Here is a 24,109-nt window from a genome sequence, read left to right as displayed (position 1 = left end):
TGTGCCTACACTGAAGTAAAGTAAATGGACATTTGATAATAATGAGCGCATTCTGTCACACAAGTTAGCATCATATGGCCTGCTTGGTAGTGATGCATCTTTCATCAGTACTGCCTAGGATATGATTAGACCTACAGACTGTATGTGGCAGACTTGCAAAAGTTCTATAAACAAGTCCAAAGAGATTCAGATCTTGTCCCTCTCTGTAAAGATGTTCGATTTGTAGTGTCCTCGTTTCAAAGTTCTGCGTCATCATACGTCGTCGTCGTCGTCGTCTTCGCAAACGCAAAATCTTGTCTGTAGCTCTCTCCTTCCATTGCGAGTTTTAGAAAGAAACCATCGGTAGTGTGGCGTGTTCTTTTTGAGTCAGAGAAAGTGGAGGTTTTTTGCTGGCTTTCTGTACAAAAAATCTCGTCACTAACGTCAGATGAGAATATGGGGGTGATCGACGGAGGATCCGTGTAGGTGTGTGGGTAGGATGTGAAACAGGTGATATGAGCATTTCCGTTTGAATATAGATGTGGGCGTAATAAGCGTGGATTAAATTCACATGGACACGATTGTAACAGTAATATATGATTGGACCAGAACTGTAGTAATGCAGTTGCAATGTACGTAAATGGCAGTTGCAGCCATGCACATTTTGAATGCTAGTTAGTCCTTTGCACTAAAATTTGTGTAAGGCCTGTTTGGTGTCACATTTCTTGTGTTCAAAGACCTCGAATACACATGCACTATAACGAGAATGGAGGTACAAAATCCCCATCCTATTCTAGTTTCTTAAAAGAAGCTCTGTAAGATTTGGTCCGACTGGTTTATCTGTGAAATCTTCACAGTCCCACAAATTCCTATCTGTGTAAGGTCTTCTTTTTTCAATTCTATTCTCTTGCATTTCATTTTCATCTCATATTGTTTGTGAGCAAAACATTACCTGAGGGGCAAAAATGTTGCCTTGTGTTTGCTACTGGCTGAAGCTTGTTCTGTAGAGAAGGCCAACATTTTGGGCCAATTTGCAACACGAGGATGTTGAAGTAAATTCTCCCAATCAAGAAATTACTTCACTTGCGGATATAATAGGACTGCTCTTCTCTTCCAATGAAACCATATATCTGCCAAAATTATACTCTTGCTTGTACAAAAAAAAAAAAAAAAAAACGGCCATGTATTGTGTTTTACCCGTGGTGCTGGAAACACAACAGTGTGTACTGTGCGAGTGTCAGACTACTGAAGAGTGGAGTATGGTCCTTTTTTACAGCACCCTATTATCTGCATGAAGCTCTTCAGTCTCAGGCAGCACAGGTTGGAAAGAGAAAGTGCAAACAGTCTCCGTCTGTCTGTCTGTCTGTCTGTCTGTCTGTCTGTCTGTCTGTCTGTTTCTTCCTCCGTCTCTTTCTTGTGGGCCAACACGTGGGAGAAGTTTTGTATTTCCGTAGCTCCCACTCCACTGGGGGGATTTGGGGACATGTTGTAGACGGTCCTGCACAGTTGTTAATGCTAAGAGCTTTTGGCTTGTCTGTCTGTCTGTCTGTTTGTGTGTTTGTATGTGTATTTTCCAACAAGCAACAACATTTTCATAATACTGAAAGGCATTCCTGAAATCATTTGGATCAATTTTTTGTACATGGCCATTTATGTGTGAAAAAGATAAAAGTCTTTTAGGACCCCTAACTGGCCACCATGCATGTTTGTGAAAGCATTTTGGTGTGCAAAACATTTGATAGTTGATATGCCTTCTTTGATAGGATTAATTTGTAAGGAAAATAATTTGAGCGAACTTCAGGATGTAGGATGTTTCACTTTTATAATCACAAGGAAAGAATATGTGCATTCCATTTTTTTTTCTCATGCACAACTCTGATAAAGTGCCATAAAGTTGTTGTCTTTTTAATTTACCAATTTCCTGTGATTCAGGGATCACTGTATGTAGAGGACATGCCACTTCCAGCGTGCATCTCTTGTTTTACAAGGACACTGAATGTTTTCACTTAAATTATAGTTGTCTTTGTATAATTTCTTTCACTCCTAGATGATAAAACCCCACAAAGGGATACTGAAGAAAAACTTGTGGTGAAGGAAATGACATGATTAATGTGATTATATTCATAGATGACAATTTTTTGTTTTGTTAGAGATTTCAGGTGTTAATTTGTACACCTTTAACCATGCAGATTTTTACTTGTCACTGCTTCCATGAAAAAGATGACAAAACTTTGATATAGAACAAAGATATTATGAATTACATTTAAAATAAAATAAAAAAGTGTATATAGATAGGAATACATGAACTGAGATATTTTATATTTATATTTACATTGTGTATTGATGAAATATGAGAGGGGTTTTGGATGGAAGTTGTTATATTTGTGATATTTTATACAGTCTATTATTATACAGTGAGAAACGAACATCTTGCTTGAAGTTCTTGGTTTCTTTTGAATTGTTTTGGATGCTTGACATACGTTTTTGTCTCATGTTTTCCTGGGGCAATATCTTGACTAATTTTTTGAATATTGGAATATTGACATGTATGCTTCCTAGTGGGTTAGTTTTTATTTGACAACCTTCTGTTTGTAGAGTATGATGTATGGTGACAAAATAATAAGACAATTGACTTATCTCTTGACTAGAGATTGTTTTAATAGCTTATATACTTTCTTCTGATTTGTTTTTTATTTATCGTTGATGAATCATTGTGGCGTTTATGTTGATTTTTTTTGTACCTCATCATGCATTTTGCCAAGACAATATGAAAAGAATTGCAAAGAGAAGTATATGCACACAATGCCATAAAACAATTGCACACACAGCAGAAAGACCTTATGAAATGAATTGGTTGTATCTTTTAACAAGTAGAAACATATCAAAGAAAAAGCTCTGTGCATCTGTTGCTTATTGCCGCCACGACAATAAATTCCATGGCATATGCAATTTTGCTGTGCTAGGTTTATTTCTTTTTCAATTTATTTATTCACGATGTAGGGCACATTAAATGAGTTAGCTGTAAAAAGCAACTCCTCCTGTTTGAAGACCTACACAATTAATACTGTTGCAAGTTGTCTTTTTTTTTTCTTCTAATATGACAAATATTTTGCCAAAAAAAAGAAAAATTTTGAGGCTGTACTTAAAAAGAGTAACACTGTTTGTAAGCCTTCCTTCTTATTTATACTTTCCTTGTGTCTCGTAATGTCATTTCTTTTCTGTCATTTTCCATAGATATGTCAATTCGTTCCATCCATTCCACATTTGGTGTAGAGCAATCATTCAGGAATGAAAAGTAAGATGGGTTGCATCTCTATGCCATGTAGAAAACCTAACAAACTTGTATGTGACTGATCGTAGGTAAATCTTGTTTAACCTCATGCCGTGGCCTTTGACACGCAAAGGCTCGTGTCTTGCATTACACAGATATTTTTTTTTTTGTCCCACAAAGAGATACATGTTGTACCTTTGTGATTTGCAGTAATCTTGTATGACTGAAGTAATTGCAACACTGTACTAGTAATTGGTAGGGCATTAGTCTAACACCAAAGCAATGCAGTCTTTACCTAACCAACTTCTATAGAGAAGGTAGATCTTGAACGCACTGACGCTTCCGACACGGATGAAGAGCATTTAAAGTTTAATATGTCAATTTTTTGTAAGACAAGTTCACAGAAACCCCTCCAGGTTTTGTTTTGTTTGTTTGTCTGTTTGTTGTTTTTTCTTTAATCATATTTCTATTTCCACGTTGCCCAAATTTGTGTGCACAGCAGAATATACTTTCTATGGCATATTTCTGTCACTGTATAGTGTTGGATTACACTCATTCTGAATGATTCAGAAGAGATTTGTCATCATCCACACACTTAGTAATACATGAATTTAGACAGGCATTGAATCATAATACATGATTTAGACAGGCATTGAATATAGGCATTGAATATAGGCATTTGTTTTTGTTTTGCTTTTTCACGTCATAACCCCCCCCCCCTTTTTTTTTAAGGGCATGAAATATTCGTCATGTTCCCCATGAATGATTTCCATGTCAATTTTGAAAGAAAAAAGAAAGAAAATTCAATACTCAGGAAAGAAAAGTTCCAAGCAAAGAATTCCCATCCAAAACTCTATCCAATTTGTTAATTGTGTATCCGAGTATAGTCTTGATCAATATATGTAATGCTTTATCATTCTATTAGGAACTTGATGCCTTTGTACTTATTAAGAACAAACAAAAATGGATTTTTTTTCTTGCCAAAGGCTTGCTGTTGGATTATAAAGCCATTTTGTGTATAGTGATTGGGCAAACTAACAAACAAATTTTTATGGAAAATTACTCTTTCCTTTCATGACCATTCAAGAAGATGTTACAGTTTGTTGGTTCTGGGTGTTGTATAATCCAGACATTCAAATCTCTACCATAATGTCAAGTGTGTGTGGCAGAAGGTCATTGGAGTACTACATGATTGTATGTGCGGCTATCTGCTATGCCACTTGTTAGTGTAGCTCAGTTACGGCTCATCTAAAATTTTGTAACAAGTTCCACCGTCCACGTGATCTAGGATTTTAACATCGGACTGTGTATTGCCAGTTAATCGGATGTGAGTTTATCAAGCCAGTTTTATGGCAGTTTATATAGTTATATCAATTTTAAAAGCAAAGCTTTTCCTTAGCTTTGGCAAGTCAGAAAAGAGACATATCAAATGCAGTCATTTTATGTCTTAAACACAAGATTTTGAGAAAGGGAAGGAAACTTTTCAGGGTCTTAGGTGATAGGACTGTTCGTTTCTTTTTCTCTCTTTTCACAAAACAAGATAATTTTATAGGGTCTGTATTAACAACAGATTTTTACCAAAATTGAGGTGCCTTATCTTCCAAGAATTAGGAACATTACCAGACTCATTAAGAACTTTTCTAGCCAAACAAAGAAAGGTGCTGTGTTTTACCTGCATGAATTGCATTTAATTTAGAAAACAGTGCTTTTGAACCTTTGTCTGTCGAACATGGATGGAAAAAGCCTGTTCCTCCATCGTCTTATGACTAGCCATTTCTTGTCCCTATGTTTTCAAGTTTATATTACTGCACTTTCTAGTACACTTTGATATTACGTGGACGAATTTGCATGTAGTGTACATTATCCAGGTACCTGTACTGCAATATGTAAAATTTGCAAATCATTAAATTTTTCTTTGAGACAGCGCGCTAGATTCCATATTATTATTGCTGATGATTTCTTAAAGAAATGATCAAGTGTCTTTGAGTTTTAGAACAAATATATTTGGTTTTTTTTTCCCTGCACTTGGAACTGCAATGATATTTTTAGTTTCTTGACAGTTTAATGCTTTAAAGCTTCTGAAAAGACGTGGTATGTATGCACTTCGAAAAATTTCCCCACAAACTAACCATAATTTGTCACATGATATTATATACATTACCGGTTTAAATATCGAGTGTACATTGATTGCAACACTATGCCTCTTTTTTTTTTTTTTTATAGAAGTGTGATGAGATTATCAGCAGAATGGTTTGTTTGATACTGATTCCATTCCTTTCTTGCCTTCCTGTAGCACGCAATCTTTAATATGCCAGACAAAAATTGAAATTCTTATATTTCCTCTTTGTTCATTTTTTTGTTACGCTTTTGTTTGTATTCTGTTGTAATGTACTTAACTGTGTGTCAGATGTTAAACTAATAAGCCCAAGTGATGTAGGGTTTTTGTTTATTCTGTGTATTTTTATTTATTTATTTTATTTATTGTTTAGATGCAGAAATGGACACAGTGTTTAAAACGTGATTGATGGGCTAGAGTAAGAACATAATTAATTTCAGGGGAATCCGTGTAGTGGAAATTTCACTGTAGATTTCACATTGGTTTGTGTTCACATCCCTAATAACTTAGTACAACTTGTTATGTGTACTCTGTATATGTATGTGCATTATCCGGGCAGTTTACGATTCTCCCGGTGTCAAACTGTATACATGTACGAGTTTTCGTCTGCATGTGGTACAAAAGGCTCTCTAGAAAACATACATGTATTGAATGATCTTGAGACTGCAAAAGGCTCGTATCAAGATATGCATTTTCACCACTGTTATTTTTTTCCATTATGTCTGTATATACAATACAAATAAAACAGAAATAATGAGAAAAAAAAATATACGATTAGCCTTTGTCATTTCATACACTTCTCAAACAAGGCATGCCAGCTCTTGTGTTTGTTGTTTTTGTCTGTGCTGTTTGATTGAATGTTATTGCACCTCATAAGAGGATGAATTTCGTCTGTGCCAGTCATCCAACGAGGATTTTAAGAAATCCAGTAATTTCGGTCTTTGCTATTGATGAAAACGATGAACATCAATCACAAGAATTGTACAAAATTTGATGTGCAATTAGAACAATATTCACACAAGTTGATAATGTTTTGTACTGGAGGGCATGTGTATGGTTTAGTAGAAAGATTGATAAATTATATTTAATAGCAATGCATCAGAATCTGCTTGATATTGTTTGCATATTGCTATATGTGTTTGTTTTATGATACAGTATTAAAATCAGCAAAGTGGATGTGAAGTTTATCTTATAAAGAATTAGAACAATTTGCTGTGAGTGCAGTTAAAGGGATTATATAGTATTGGTGGAGATGAGGATTGAGCTTTTAACTTTTTGTGAAATACTAAGAAACCACTTATGAAATGTTGCAGAGCATTGAATTACTATTCTGAGAGGAATTCAAAGTTAATTTGATGAAAAAATCGGTTTTGAAATGGCTGAGATATCCAAAAACAAAGTAAAAGAATTAAAGGGATCCTTACAATTGGTGAGTCCCACCTTAATGTGAAGAAAAGCAAAATTTACCCTTTTTAATCTATCGTGGTCCTGCAAATTTTTTTCTTCCCCAATAGATCACACAAGAAAAATGAAATTTCCCTTTTGCCCCTGACGGTATGAATCAGGACTTCTATCTCTAACTTATTCACACTATTAGGAGATCAACAAATGACAGAATGTACAATGTACTTACCTATTCATCGTTATTTTTAAACTTTCCTTTCTGTTCCCCCTTTTTTTGTTGTTGTGGGGGTTTCTTTCAATCACCATAAGACTGCTTTCTGCTTGCCTGTATACCAAATATTTCCGATGTGTATCTTTGTGATTATGTGTCTGTACAGTGTGTGTGTGTGTGTGTGTGTGTGTGTGTGTGGATATCTGTATTGGCGTTTTCACATCAGCCCGATGTTTCGAAATTCGCTATTTTCTGACTTGGGAAATAGGAAAATATCTCGAGCTTGGATTTTTATCGGGCTGATGTGAAAACGCCTTATGTGTATGCCTGTGTGTGTGTGTGAGGCTGTATGTATGGACGGAAAGGCAAAACCGACGCGTGTTATACCGCCTGGCCTAACACAGTTTTTCGATCACCTTTCATTCGGTATGAGTGCGCTGACATTCTAGTCGTTACTCCGAGCAACGTCTTAGAGAAACATTGTAGTCATCCGGAAATTCTCTAATTTCCTTCTGCCGTATAAAAAAGGCGTGTTTTGTTTTATACGAAATACTATTAGATGAGTACATATCTCGATCATATTATTAGGGGCATGGTGGTATATAAAGGAGGGGAAGAGTATATGAAAGAAGGTACTGGACCCTCACTATAGAATAATTCCTTACCAGATACAGTTACAAATTCTTCCACTAGTAGTATCTTTAAGAAGAATCTTCAAAGATTTTTGTTAGATGGTTAGATTTTCCATTGTAGAATACACGATGATTATGAATAATTTTGTAGATTTCTTTTGTAATGTTTCGATCCGTTTCATGTTGTGATCAAAAAACAATAATCATTGTTTCATCTTTTTCTTTTCGTTGGGAACTACCCTGACAAGACCCCTAGTCTTTTGTAGTTTCCATATTTCATTCATCGTTATCATAATCATATTATGTTTCGCATGTTGTTGTGTACTCGTTCACTGTCTTCAATTTCTTATTGTACAAAAGTTATGTTTTTAAATAATTCAGAATAAAGTTCAAGTTCAAGGTGAAAGACGAGAGGTCATGAAGAAGAGAGGAAGAGAATTGTATAATTGTAGATAAATAGATAGATAAATAGATAGATAGATAGATAGATAGATAGATAAATAGATAGATAGATAGATAGATAGATAGATAGATGGATAGATAGATAGATAGATGGATAGATAAATAGATAGATAGATAGATAGATAGATAGATAGATAGATACATAGATAGATAGATAGATAGATAGATAAATAGATAGATAGATAGATAGATAGATAGATAGATAAATAGATAAATAGATAGATAGATAGATAGATAGATAGATAGATAAATAGATAGATAGATAGATAGATAAATAGATAAATAGATAGATAGATAGATAGATAGATAGATACATAGATAGATAGATAAATAGATAAATAGATAGATAGATAGATAGATAGATAGATAGATAGATAGATAGTGAAAGGAAGGAGGAGGGACGGACAGAAAAATTAATTGATAAGTCGGTTTCTGCAAGTGCGTATGGAAAACGGGGAAGGGTTAGGTTTCTGCAAGTGCGTATGGAAAACGGGGAAGGGTAAAAGAGAGCAAGAGTTCGGCACATTCGATGTATAATAATTTTTTTTCTCATAATTCTGTGCATTATATATTTTATCACTTTCGTCACCCAACAAGCAATTTGAGACACTGAAAGGGGAATTCATCCCTGAAAATTGGTTTATGTGAATAGAAGCAGAGAGATAAGAGGAACAGAACAATGAAAGTTTGGAGCAAAAACTTGGAAAATTCCGTGATGTCAAACGCGAGCTCACCCTCCCCCAATTGTACTGAGTTGTTTGTTTATTTCTTTACATATTCGAAACTGTGTTTAAAAATGATTACGAACAAGTGAGTTAAAATCAGTTTAGTTTTATTCACCATCAATTTAGGAGTATACAATAAAAAACATACACAAAGATGCATAACTATATACAAAGCAAACAAAAACAAAGCAGAAAACAATTAAACTTGATGGTGGGAACCCCAGGAGAAGCAGTGCTTATAAATAGGGGCCCCAGTAATGCTTAAATACATGTAAAACAAACAAGCAAAAGAATTAATATACATTTCAAGGTTGTACATTTGGTTTGGTGGGAATGGGAAGGGGAAAACAGCATGCATATATAAATACATATATATGCACAGATACCATGGAAAACAACAGCGAAAATCCAGGAGAGATAAAAAAAGAATAGAAAACAAGGTGAGTATGATTGGAAAGGTGGGAGTATAAAAGCGATAGATGGACTATAGACAATAGACGTAGTGCTCGCAAGCAATGATTTTCATTCATGTGAGTACAAGTGTGACTAGGATGACATAGATTTTTTTTTTTCAATTTTCCCTCGGAAGGAGCAAATTAAAGGACAATCTCTTAAATCGTGATAAAGTAGAACTATGCTTTATATCTTCTGGAAGAGCATTCCATAGTTTGGGGAATTTTACTTGGAATGACTTCAGGGCTAATGTTGTGCGTACCTTTGGTTGTCGCAGTGAGTTTCTCTGACGGGTATCATACAAATGAACAGAACTATTTAATACGAATAAATCATTAAACACATTTGGTAATAAACCAGCGTGAAGCTTATACATAAAGACTAAAGAATTAAATGATATTGAATCAGTAATAGGTAATACACGAAGCTGAGAAAACAGGTTGCTGGTGTTAGCATAAATACAAGAATTAGTTATAACTCTGACTGTCTTTTTTTGGAGTATTTCTATTTTTCGAAGTTGACTTTTGTATGTATGACCCCAGATAATATTACAATAATTCAAATGTGGCATTATGATACTATTATACAATATTTTTAATACAGTTTGGGGTAAAGTGTGCTTCAATCTTCTAAGAACACCAAGGCTTTTTGCTATCTTGAGTGAAATGGCACTGATGTGAGGCCTCCAGGAAAGATATTCGTTTAATACAACACCAAGAAATCTTATATTATCCACCATCGACACAGCGCGACCTCCTATACATACATTTGGGTGGTTACATGGTATTTTTCTGTTTCTTGTTCTAAACAAAACATATTTGGTCTTATCAAGATTCAAAAATAATTTGTTACAATTAAACCACTCATATAAATTAACCAGTTCTGCGTTAACTATTGTTATCAGATCATTCAGATTTTTGTGGGATACGAGAATTGTTGTGTCATCGGCAAATAATAAAAACTTGACTATATTAGAAGAAGATACAATGTCATTAATATAAACAAGAAACAAAAGGGGTCCCAGAACTGATCCTTGTGGGACACCACAACAAAGATTACCAAAACTGGATTTAACACCGTCCACCGCAACGTACTGTTTTCTATTCGTCAAGTAATTGGTGAACCAATCAAGAGCAATACCACGTACACCATAACATTCCAGTTTACGTAACAGTATGTGGTGGTCGAGGGTGTCGAACGCTTTTGAAAGATCCATAAAGACCCCAACACAATAGTTACCAGCATCTATTTCGCGAGATACTGAGTTCACCAAGTTCAGTACACCGAGTTCGGTTGAGTAGTTTTTAGCTCACCTGAGCCAAAGGCTCAAGTGAGCTATTGCGATCGCCCTTCGTCCGGCGTCCGTCGTGCGTCGTGCGTCGTGCGTCGTGCGTCGTGCGTCGTCCGTCGTCCGTCGTCCGTCGTCCGTCGTCCGTCGTGCGTCGTGCGTAAACTTTTTACATTTTCATCTTCTTCTTGAAAACCCCAAGACCGATTTTCATCAAACTTGGCAGGTAGCATCCCTAGGGGGTTAGGAACTCAATTTGTTAAAATGGGCACCATGCCCCACCCAGGGGGCCCCCAGGGGGCCCAAACGCCCCAAAATTAAGGAATCTGTAAAAATCTTCTTCTCTAGAACCAGAAGTGATAGAGCTAAGTTAATACTATGAGTTAGTACATTGATGACTGTAGTTTCAAGTTTGTTCATGGCAAAATTAGGGGTGCCCCCCTTGGGACCCAGGGGAGGGGGGTGGGGAGGGGTTCTAATGGGGCCTAAATTGTACATTTTTATCTTCTTCTTGAGAACCCCATGACCCATTTTCACCAAACTTGGCAGGTAGCATCCCTAGGGAGTTAGGATTTCAATTTCTTAAAATGGGCACCATTCCCCACCCAGGGGGCCCCCAGGGGGGCCCCAAACCCCCAAAATGAAGGAATCTTTAAAAATCTTCTCTAGAATCAGAAGTTATAGAGGTAAGATAATACTATGAGTGAGTACATTAATGACTGTATTTTCAAGTTTGTTCATAGGAGATCAAGGGGTGCCCCTCTTGGGGGCAGGGGGGGGGGGGGGGGTTGGTTGGGAAGGTCCAAATGGGGACCTGAATTGTACATTTTCATCTTCTTCCTGAAAACCTCATGATGTATTTTCATCAAACTTGGCAGGTAGCATCCCTAGGGGGTCAGGATCTCAATTTATAAAAATGGGCACCATGCCCCACCCAGAGGGCCCCAGGGGGCCCCAATCCCCCCCCCCCCAAATTAAGGAATCTTAAAAAATTTGGGCCCTTATTGTACAGTTTCATCTTCTACTTGAGAATGCCTGGTCAAATTTTGGTAGAGCTGTGAATAATTTAGATTAGTGACTGCGTGAAAGGTGAACTTGCGATACTCAGGTGAGCGCTAGACCCGCGGGTCTCTTGTTTCCTAAAGCCGAATTGTTGTGATATCAACACGTCATTGCGAACAAGGTGACCGTGTAGTCTGGCGTGGAGTACTTTTTCAAGGAGCTTGGAAAAAATGGGTAAAATAGCAATAGGTCTGTAGTTTTCTATACTGTTTTTGTCTCCTTTCTTGAAAATGGGAACTACTTGGCCGTTTTCAAACTATCTGGAATCGTACCTTGAGTCATGGATTGATTTTTTCCTAAAGCCGAATTGTTGTGATATCAACACGTCATTGCGAACAAGGTGACCGTGTAGTCTGGCGTGGAGTACTTTTTCAAGGAGCTTGGAAAAAATGGGTAAAATGGCAATAGGTCTGTAGTTTTCTATACTGTTTTTGTCTCCTTTCTTGAAAATGGGAACTACTTGGCCGTTTTCAAACTATCTGGAATCGTACCTTGAGTCATGGATTGATTAAAAATAAAACAAAGAGGATCAGCAATATAATGAATACACTTCTTAATAACTTGACTGCTGATTTCGTCAGGTCCAGACGATGCTGATGATTTCATACAGCGAGCAATATCTATTATTTCGGAGACTGTTGTGGGTTTCAAAAAAAGAGAAGAGAAGGATTGTTTTGGGAGAAATTTATCAAAGTTCTTACTTGTCATTGGGATATGCTGACGGATACGTTTTCCAGTATTCAAAAAGTATTTGTTAAACGCTTCGGAAATAGACTTTTTGGTGTTCAGTTTATCTTGATGATGATACATAGTTGTAGGAAGATTATTACTCTTTTTGCCAAGCAGATTGTTTATGTGTCTCCACGTCTTATTCATGTCACCTTTTACAGAGATAAGCTTATTGTGAAAATACTCTTTTTTCGATGTTCTAATAATATTCGTCAAACTGTTTTTATACATGACATAAACCTTGCGTGTTTTATCAGTTGGGTTTCTGATTTTACAGTGTTTATTGGTATTTTCCTGTTGTCTGTGGTTAGAACTGTGATTCGTACTACTGTACTATATGTAAAAATGGAAATTTTTAGATACCGATCAATCAGATTTCCAATTATGCAATCCACCCTTAATACAATCATCGTAAAGATTTATATAGGCCTATAACCCTTGCATACAAAACAATGTGTAAATTCCGCCATCAATAACCCCTCTAAAAAGAAAAAAATACATGTATATGAAAATAGGTAAACTAATATAGCGAGATTTTATTGAATTAATAGCGCAGGGCAAATGGAAGGTGGGCTCATTTATGCTACATCAAGGAGTTGTCATTGTGCTTGATCTATCACAACTTCAGAAATTTATAACTTTCTCACGTTCGATCAGGATTCGCTCTAATTTTCATTTCCCTGTCCCTTTACTTTTTTTCTGGTTCTATTTACAATATATTATATATATATATATATATATATATATATATATATATATACATATATATATATATATATATATATACATATATATATATACATATATATATTTATATACATATATACATATATATACACACATATATATATATATATATATATATATATATATATATTCAGGGTGGACTCACACTATTACGTTCGATCAGGATTCGCTCTAATTTTCATTTCCCTGTCCCTTTACATTTTTTTTCTGGTTCTATTTACAATATATATATATTATATATATATATATATATATATATATATATATATATATATATTCAGGGTGGACTCTCCCTTTAAAACGAGGGTAAATGAGCAAATCGGACGGCTTGCCTGCCGTAGTGACGTCACCATTACGACATTGATTAGTTAAGGTGTGTTTATACACGTAGCATTAATTTTTGTCGAATGGTAATCGATCTGTCGTAAATATGGCGATTGCCTGGGCAAGATAACAGCAGGGTAAAATGTCATTTCTGCAGGCAGGACTGCAGGGGGGAAATTAAGACATAACTAATGCAGTGTCATTGTCTGAACGCGTGTGCCTCAAATTGACCACCGCATCGATATACTAGTAGATGGTCGATGACTTCAGCACATCTATGCGCGCCGGTGATAACGACCGCTTGATTTATGTGATCCACGGTCCCCTCATTAAACGTGACTCTGCATTAACGGATCGAATTGGAGATATACCCTCCAGCTTGTCTGTAGGGGGAAAGAGGAAATGCCGATAACTTCAACAAACGGAGAAACGCGATAGTGACGAGATTTTAGTCCGAGAGTAGGCGCGCGTTAAATGGCAGACAAATTTTCCTGTTTACCGTATCTCCACGCCTCCGCGAAAGTGGGACGGAGGCGGGAAGGAGTTCGCACCTATCGAAATAGATTAGCTAAAGATAGACCTTACATCCACACTGACTGGGTGTATTGAGATTTCGTGTTGAAATCATCGCCTGCATTCCTTGTCTTGAAATTGAATCTGATACTCAATTGACGCTGCTGAAGTTAGCCGATATTATTTTACGATGGACTGCGCGCGTTAGCTCATGGTTCACTAAATTCGACATATGATATGGATATGATGTTACGAAAATCAGATAATCTGACATAAATATGTCAAATCAATCACTCTAGCTGATTTGCAAGATGACGGTGACGGTCACTGCCCTACTCTATATACCTTCAATTTTGCCAGTGACGTTGAAAATCCGTCATAGTAGATTCTATTCCAATACAAATGGCTATAATTAGGCTATCATAATGGTCCCTTCTATCGTATATAATATACATATACAGGCTATTATTGTGATGTTATTTATGAAATTTTTGTATCAGCTATTTTTTTTTATTTTCTTCAGTCACTCTCCAATTCATTATTTGTTTATAATCCTGCATTTAATCCACAGATAAGCAAATCCTAAATACATGTTGATATGATGGGACGCGCATACCAATGGCAAAAGTTCGCATTTCTTTTTTTTTCAAAAGCCAGAAAAATAGGTCACAATTTTACTGGTTTTATGACTATTTACTTATACAGTATATTCCATTATGTAATCATCTTATCTCAAGTTAACTTGTGCGCACTTGCACCACCACAGCAACAGAAAGTTGCCAGACATGATTTATACAGCCATAAGAGTTTAGATGAGGTGTTTAAAGTATGAATCCTCAGTTTAAAAAAGATGGTATAATACAACACATCAAAACATTATGCTTGTCTTAAGCTTATATTTATGCCCACTGAAAAGCTTGCAGAATATCGAGCCTCTGTTGTACATTATCTGCTACAGCTGCTCTTCGATGTCTTGGCAAACTAAGACCCTACCTCACGAAGAAGATCACTCACACTTTAGTTCACTCTTTTGTCATCAGTAGGTTAGATAGTTGTAATAGTCTGTTGATTAATCTTCCCCAATCGGATTGCTATCATCTTCAAAGGATTCAGAACACTGCTGCCCGCATCATTGAAAAGCTCCCCAAGTATAGTGAAATCTCACATACTTTTACTCAACATCACTGGCTCCCTATTGAAAAGCGTCTCATATTTAAGATTCTCCTGTTAGTTTATAAAGTTCAAAATGATATAAGTCCACAATATCTCAAGGAATATACCTCACCTGTCCCCACACGTAGTCGTAGATCACAACATCAATCCCTTCTCCGCATTCCTAAAGTTAATACAACGTTTTATGGTGACAGGTCTTTTTCAGTTGCTACCCCAAGATTGTGGAATTCATTACCACAACATATCCGTCAGTCGTCTTCATCTTCTTTAAAGACTTATTTATTTGTGAATTGATATTTTTTGTACATGTGTGTGTATATTGAAAGTAAATTGTTACTTACAGTATGTTTTGTGATGAGATTGTAAAGCGCATAGGGAACATTCATTTGTTATATGCGCTATAAAGATTTCATTATCATTATTATTATTATCATTATCTTATAATTTTGGGGAAAGTGTTTTGTAAGGGTCAGTTGAAATGCATCGAGACACACCTTATTGTGCAGTGGACAAAATGTGCTTCATAATGTATAACAAACACCTTAAAAAGAGATAATTGGATTTTCCTGGAACTTGGCAGATTTATCGAGCAGAGTATATTTGTTATCGTTTTAAAAGTTTTAAAAGTTCAATGTTACTGCTTATGGCGTTTTGAAACGTTTTTTGTGTGTGTGTGTGTGTGTGTGTGTGTGGTGTCTTCGTGTACACTTTTCGTGCACTACAGAAGGAAAAATATAAGAAACCAAAGTCTGAGCAGAAGAAAACAAACAAACAAGCCAGCAAAGAAGCAAACAAAACATTATAATATACTTCATACGGTGTGCGTCCATACCTTCATTCTATGTTGATGGAAAGAAGATTTGTCAATCGTAAAATACCAAAAATCTCAAATCGACATTTAGTTGACCCAGAACACATCTTATCAATTTTACGGAGCAACAAGCCTGCGACACCTTTTGTGAGATTTTGTGACACAATGTCACTAGAGAACCTATTGTGCTTTACGTCTATTTAAAACTATGTATGATAAAGGCGTACTGGTTATTTATGATCCCAGTGCCAGCGATAATCGGTATTTTGGCTTAATGAATAGGTTTGTTGACTTGACGTGTCTTCAAACCGTGTTATCTCGTGCTCGTGAATCAGATGCGACATTTTGGGGGAGTATGAAAACCACAAAGTACTGTGACAAATTATGGCGATGTGTTCTATTCATTCACTCTCGACAAGCATAAGTATGGGTGTTCTTTAAAGGCAAACCGCATTCAGATTTTGATAAAAATAATGAAGTCCGTGCAAGCAAGGAAGCAAAAAGATAAAGTTTGATTACGATTGGACAAACTCGAAATTAAAACAGAACAAACAAAGGAAGAAACAAACGAAGAAACACGCAAAGAATCAAATGAACAAACACGCAAACAAATCAAAATGCATTCGTGGGATTCGAAAGTTTCACATTATCATGTTCAAGGTCCTGTTTAACCTTTGGGAGCAGTGATTTAAAGAATGCTCAAGATATCACTTTTGATGCATACGTGTAGGCCAGTTAAATCACAAACATCCTACCATATATACATATTTTTTTGCAATAAAGCCTTAAATAATAGGAGATATCACTATTTTTCTCACTAAACCATAACTGTAGACGGTTTAATCTGGAAACATTTTTATTATAACTATTGTTCACATTTTGTAAATTAACAATACTTTACATCTATTATACTAGTTCAAATTTGTACATTGGTTGTTTCAATCCCTAACTCACATTTTAAAACTATTTTGAGGCACTAATAATGGATTTTTGTTTCATCTGCAAATGATAATATTATGCCCTTAGAAATAAACATTGGAATCGGTCACAACCAGTGATATATTGGCAATACAGATGTGGCGCTGTTCTAATCTTGCATTGGTTTATCCAACGAATTATCAAAGTAGGCTATTATTCCTCTACAGACCCTCTTTATAAAAGCCTTTTGTGTAATTGCTAAATCTTTTCAAATCAACAGCGACATCATGTAACAACAAAGATATACTTTTCTCTCTTGAAAAGAGGATATAATATATTGAAGATTTCTATACAACATAATGGAAGCTGGTATGGCGATGGTGTCATCTTCTTGCTGATTTCAATGTCATAGTTACCGCAATATATTGTCTTGTGAAAACACGTGAAATCTAAAATAATGTATAACTCCCTGTAATTTGTTCAATATGGATGAAGCCTCATCGTTTGCGCTTTTATTAAAGCCGACTTAAACGCAGAGTCAGGTATTCTTTAAATGCTGTAAAACATTAATTGTGGTGCGTATGTGTTGACGTGTCTGGTAGGCGATAGACAGAAAACCACGGTTATTAACAGCGGTTATAGAATTAGGTTTTGTGGTCGGGTTAAAAAAAATAAATGTGTACACGTATACTTCGGCGACACCATGAACAATCCCAAAAGAAGGTTGTAAGAAAACATAAACGGTGATTTATCCAAACGCCTAGCACACCTGTTCAACTTTGACGGCAGTTAAAGGGTCTGCAGAGTGATCAGATGAGTAAGCACCCTGTCAAGGGCAAAAAAAATATATTATGTAGAGGCGAATTTGTTGTTGAAGTGCAAGATGAAGTCATTTTTGTCTGAAAGTTGGAGTATCCCCCTCCCACCATCTCCCCCTTCAAACGGCACATCTCCAAATTAAATTAAGACGCAGACGTGGAAAAAGAGGTCTTCTTCGTACAACACTATGTACCTGGTATGATAAAGTTTGACGACCGTTACTACTACTAGTCACCTGGGACAAACCACGAGGGGTCGGCATCATTCGCCCATTTTCTGGGGCCCGTTGCATAAAAGTTACTATTATGGTAACTTTGCCATCCAATGGTAACTTCCTTGGAATTCTTGATTTTGATTGGCTGTTCAGTATTGTTGCCATGGTAGTTACCACTGGATGGCAAAGTTACCATAATTGTAACTTTTATGCAACGGGGCCCTGGTGTTTATGGGCATGTTGGTGGACCACTTCACAGGATTGGCACCCTGCTCTTTGCAGTGAATGAGTAAATTAAAATGATTTGCATGCATGAATTGTGCCTCTCTTATACATTGGACCTCTACTTTGTGTCCTATTATCTGAGAGACAGAGTGTTTTTGCCTCTTACTGGAGAGGGTAGCATGATTACATAGAGCAGTGCTCAGCTAGACGTCTAGGTTCAATCAGGGAATTGAACCCGAGCCATTGATTGCGAGGCAGACTCGCCACATCACTGTCACGGAAAAAAAAAGAGGTGACAGACACCACATTGTCCTTTGATATAAATCTTTGTCTTACTTCATGATGGGCAATTTTCCTATGATATTCCACCCAAAAATGTGCACCACATCGTTGAATTTCAGTTCTAAGAAATGGAAAAGCTCCCTCGCGTGAAATGGGGGTATAGCTCCCTCGTCTAGGAGGGGGATACCTTGCTGCGCTCCCTCGCTTGCTTGCGTCCCCCTCCCCTCCCAAATATTAAACATTCTCGCCCACTATAGAAAGATATTCCTGCGTACAGCCCATACATGCCAGTAATGGCCGTTTGAAATTAGGTCATTTTTTTGACAGGTGGGGGGGGGGGGGGGGGGGGGGGTGGGGAGAAATCTGATAAGCAGAAAATCAAGCTCTAATGTCTCTGCGGAGGCTTTCAAGGATACGAGAGAGTAAGGCTCAATATTATGAGGACATTAAACATGTAACAAGAGAGTGGTGGTCATCGCTACTCTGGCCAATTCTACAAGCGTGTTGTCATCACATCTAATCAAGTCAGACATGCACGGGATGTGAACTTATGACTTTCATGGCCGCAAAATTAACCCTCTCGAAGAAAGGAGTGAGTTCCCTTATTATTTCATTACCAGTAAGGTCTCTGTAACTGACGCCGTTTATCAGTGTACGACGGAAGACGGTAGACCGTTCGCTATTCGGAAGCGGACCAATCTTTCTGAAAGAGGATGAGAAGAAAATGATGACGACAATGAATGGGACGACGGAGATGATGATGATGATGATGATAATGACGGTGATAATGACGATGATGATGATGATGATGATGGAGTTTAATCTGAAGAAGAAAACGAAGAAAAAGAATGATGATGATGATGATGACGATGACGATGATGATAATGACGACGACGACGACGATGATGATGATGGAGTTTAATCTGAAAAAGAAAATATGATGAAAAGAATAATGATGATGACAGAGGTGAAGAATTTACATACAGAAGAAAGAAGGAGAAGACTGATAATGAAGAAGAAGAAGGGCGAAGAAAAGGGAGAAGAAGGAAAAGAATATAAAGAAGGATAAGAAAAAAAGGATCGAATGATATGATTTATAATATGTTTTGATTTGATTTGAATTTCTCCATGGCATCACTTTGCACTTCCTTATTTTTCAGCAATATCATCAAACATTAAAATATATATAGCATATGGGGTAAGAAGAATATGAGAAGAAAATAAGAAGAAAAAAAGGGAGCTTAGAGAAGGTGAAGGGCGGAAGAGGAAAAAGATGGTAAAATAAAGATGATAAAGTGGTCAAAATCTCGAAGAAGGACGCAAGATGAAACTTATCATTAAGCTTGAAGCAGTTAAATTTGATTTGCTCATGGCCACGACTTCTCTGTCTCGCCCCCATCCCCTTGCAGAATCGATTTTTTTTTTTTTCCATAACACAGCTTTATATCGACAGCCATTTGATAGGATAAATGCTTGGTTCGGGCCCGTGAAATCCTATCAAGATATGAACATTCTGGCAGATTGAATTGGGGACATTATTGGGGGCATTATTATTACAAGTCTGTGTCCAGTTATGCAAAAACAATCGCTATAGATCTCTTAGTTTTGTTTCGCTGTGTTCATTCACACTTGAACGCGTCCGGGAGGGGGGGGGGGTATATTCTCTATCATCACACACAGACAGATAGACAGGCACACGAATACATAGGCATGCACTGAAAACACACACACACACCCGCACACACGTGTACCGACCCATATCACTCATTATCGATAGGGAACCCAATTGATTCTCTTCCTGGCGTATAACCCCCGGGCTTCCTTGATATTGACCGATCGCTTAGGGCGAGTAATTCGCCACATCCGATCACACACGCAGACGTTGTGTCCTCATCATCGGAACAGACGTCTAGAAATATGGCGGTCCAAATGTATACCATTAATCATGTACAAGTACACGATAAGCCATCCTTCACCTTTAAAGGGGAGTATTCCCCAAGTATATAGTGGATACAATGGATGCAGATATATTAGTATAGCCAGTGCACATCGGTATAATTTTTGAGGAAAATCTGTCGATCCGTTCGAAATTTATGAATTGTCAAAGTTTTGGTTAAATGTATGAAATTCTCTCATTATTTTTTGATATTGTAGTCCAACTCCGAGGTAACGAATTTTTTCATTTTTCCTTCAAGAGACGGTGGTACAGAAAATCATACCTTTGTAAATGACTATTCGATCTTCCTCAAACTTCACTGATGTGTGCTGCTACTATCTCTGCATCCATATTTGAGAGAAATTTCCTTTTATAGTTAACATTGTTTTTGACGTCACCTTTGACCCTGGGGACGTACAGTGGGTGATTTGTATTTCAATAGGCCTTTTGTGAACTTGAAATATTCTTCTCCAGCATTTGCCAATTATTGTTGTAACAGTTTTTTCGGTATCAGCCACCATTACAACACTCCTTGAGAACTTAAGGGGCTTTTATGACTTTTGAGACTACTGTAGCCATTTCCATGTATAGATATTATCCGCGAACACCCGGATTTAAGTGAAAAATCGGTTATATCTAGTGTAAAGCGAACTGCAGACATTGCCATACTAATTAGATAATTTCTTCCTGCGTGAGAATAAACGTTCTATATTTAGAGGATGCCAATATCTCAATTTATTATCAATATTTTTATTATCATTAATTTTATTATTATTATCATTATCATTATTATTATTATTATTATTATTATTTTCATGATTATTATCATAACTCATCATTATTATTATTATTATCATTATCATTATCATTATCATTATCATCATCATTATTATTATTATAATTATTATTATTATTATTATTATTATTATCATCATCATCATCATCACCATCATTATCATTGTTATTGTCTCTCTGCGTATAATGTCTGCCTGTCCCTTTCTCTCTTCTATAACACGTCGTGATATCATCTGCATGTACAATGTAAGTCCTGATAGAGTAGACCGTTATTTCATATACCCTCCCTTAAAATCGGATGTGGGGATCTGGTCTGGTCCATTTATCAATGCCTGCCATAATATTTCTATATCTCTCTATCTTGCCCTAATTCCTATATGCCCTGTCTTGTTTTCTCAGACCCCTCCTAAATCATCAGTTGGTCTCTATCTCCTTGCCTTGTACCCTGTAGCGCAGCATCTGAAGTGTCCGTCTCACTGAGGTGTCAACACGCCGTCCAGACTCTTGTGACGATGAGAGGAGCAGTCTGTTGATTCACGGGGGCATGAGGAGACGGTTGACCGCGTCCTGAATCCTGCGTCACCCATCTAGAACTAATCAATATGTTGTATAGCCACACCCCTTCGCTGCTGTGCTATCATTTATAGCCTCACTACTGAAAAACCATGCTCACCTGGAGTGAGCGATCCAAACGGATGTTCCGCTTTTAAATACGTGATGCCTTACCACATTATACACCTGTTGTGCTCATCAACAGTGGAAGGGACCTTTCGTCGTGCGTTATCTGTTCTTTCAAATTCAATAGCACGTCCACAATATGTAGTACAATCTCATTACCGGTGATAGATGATTAAACAAGAACCAATTATACCAATACCAAATCGTATCATCTCCAAATGAGTGATATTGGTAGGGAACTAAATCTACCAATTTAATTGGTTCAATCATTTATTTTTTTCAAAGTATTGCTATCTTGTATCAACACTATAGCATGATATGGTTGTGACGAAAATGATACTAGAGCATTCATTCCTCCGATATAGAGGAAATTAATTCTGTCTACAGGCGTTATTATTTCATTTTTTTTCATCGCTACTCATTTTATAGGATGAGCTTGCATGCGTATAAAGTAATACACCAAGATTAAACGTGACTGCAATAAATATGATACCACGTCTCCAATGAATGCCATGGAAATCCTGCGATGTCACGAATTCAGTTGATAACATTTTGGTTCCTGATATGTCGCTGTGCTGTTTTCAATTATTCAGACACCCAATAATATCGAATTGAGCTGGTCAAAAATTTTACTTTTATTGAAGTCTTTATTGTGGTTGTTGGTTTTTCTTCTTTCCTTTTTCAAATTGAAAATAGCCATGGTTAGTGTGTAGAAGATATTCTTCTTCATGGGATTATTCGTTGTTTGCTAGTTGATCTCAATACTGACAATTTTATGATTATTATTATAACAATGCAATGGGACTATTTCTGATGTTTAGCCTTATCAAAAACGATTTCATAAATCAAGATTCAAATCTTGTCGATACTTTAAAGATATATAGAGCTAACTACTTACACACTCGAATAGCGGACCAAAGTTGCAGTTGACCTGCTAAAACTTCACGTTTGAATTTACCCAGCATCTCTGCATCTTGAGATACAAGTTTAATGTATAGTAGACGACTTTGTGGAACATTTAAATGAAATGATCTCTTTGCTTTCGAAATTCTTACCAATGCGCCAACTCGCTCAGCACAAATTTATCTTCTTGGAATCGCATTTATGAGATTTGAACACATCTTGCATTTTGAATAATTGTCGTTAGAAGACTTAGGCATTGCCAGTGATGAAATTCGTGTGATTTGGTGACTGCTGTGTTAATGAGATGGAAGCCCAGAAGAAACATCTTTCTTTTAAAGGTGGACATGAAATTATCATATTTATGAAACGAACACCATCTGACGATTTTTACAAACATACGAAAGAAGGGTAGAGCAAGAGAGAAATAGAGAAATAGAGAAAGAGAGAGAGATAGAGAGAGAGAGAGAGAGGAAGGGAGGGAGAGAGAGAGAGAGAGAGACAGATAGAGAGAGAGAAGACAGAGGGGGAACTTTATCGACAGAGTTTAAAGGGATCGCATAGTTTTGGTTGAGATCTAATTTCAGGTTTCTGACATTTTTTTGGTGAGATAATCAGAAACTTCTTATGAAATATGAAAGAGCATGTAATTCCATGAGGAATTCAACGTTTAATTGATGAAAATTGGTTTTGAAATGGCTGAGATATCGAAACAGAGCGATTCTAATAAAGTGTTTGACCCACACTTTAATTACAATCGCTTTGTTTTACTTTGTTTTTGGATGTTTCAGTCATTCCAAATCCGATTTTCAACAAATAAACTTTGCATTCCTCTTAAAATGGTATGCTCTGTACTATTTCATAAGTGTTTTCTTGGTATCTAGCAAAAAGTTAAAAGCCCAATTCTCATCTCCACCAATACTGTACCATCCCTTTAAGAATCTCATTAAGGGAAATGTGTAATGAAATACTTCAGCAACGTCGCTGGAAAAAGAAGAGCTCAATAGTGAAATTTTTCATCTTAATGCACATGATGCTGATGTATGTAATCAGTGCTTCTTCCCAAGATTTATTTTAGCTCCTCAGAAAATCTTTGTGTTCAATTTAGAATTAATTAATTCATCCCCCGCCGGCTTCCCTCTTTAGACTTCTAATCGTCACTCATGAGGTCACGGAAGTTTAAAATAAGGGGAAAAAGACCCAAATGTATGAACTTGATTGACATCGTATACTGGGTTAGAGGACGATTAAGAAACTCACGTCTACAGATTACATGGAAAACGAGGAAGGAGAAGTGAAAGTCACCTATAGGGATTACTTTTCTGATATCTTGCTTGAATCTGAGTGTGTTGATCTACTTTGCGAGACTCCATGCATCGCTAAACTACACAGCGAACCAGTTTCAAAGATCTACATCTCGAGCTCAGGATAAAAGTTTTCGG

The sequence above is a fragment of the Diadema antillarum genome, unplaced genomic scaffold, assembly GCF_040938485.1.
Source record: "Diadema antillarum isolate AM-2024a unplaced genomic scaffold, OU_Dant_1.0 seq00000293_RagTag, whole genome shotgun sequence".
NCBI classification, from domain to species: Eukaryota; Metazoa; Echinodermata; class Echinoidea; order Diadematoida; family Diadematidae; genus Diadema; species Diadema antillarum.
This window is presented reverse-complemented; position numbering follows the sequence as displayed.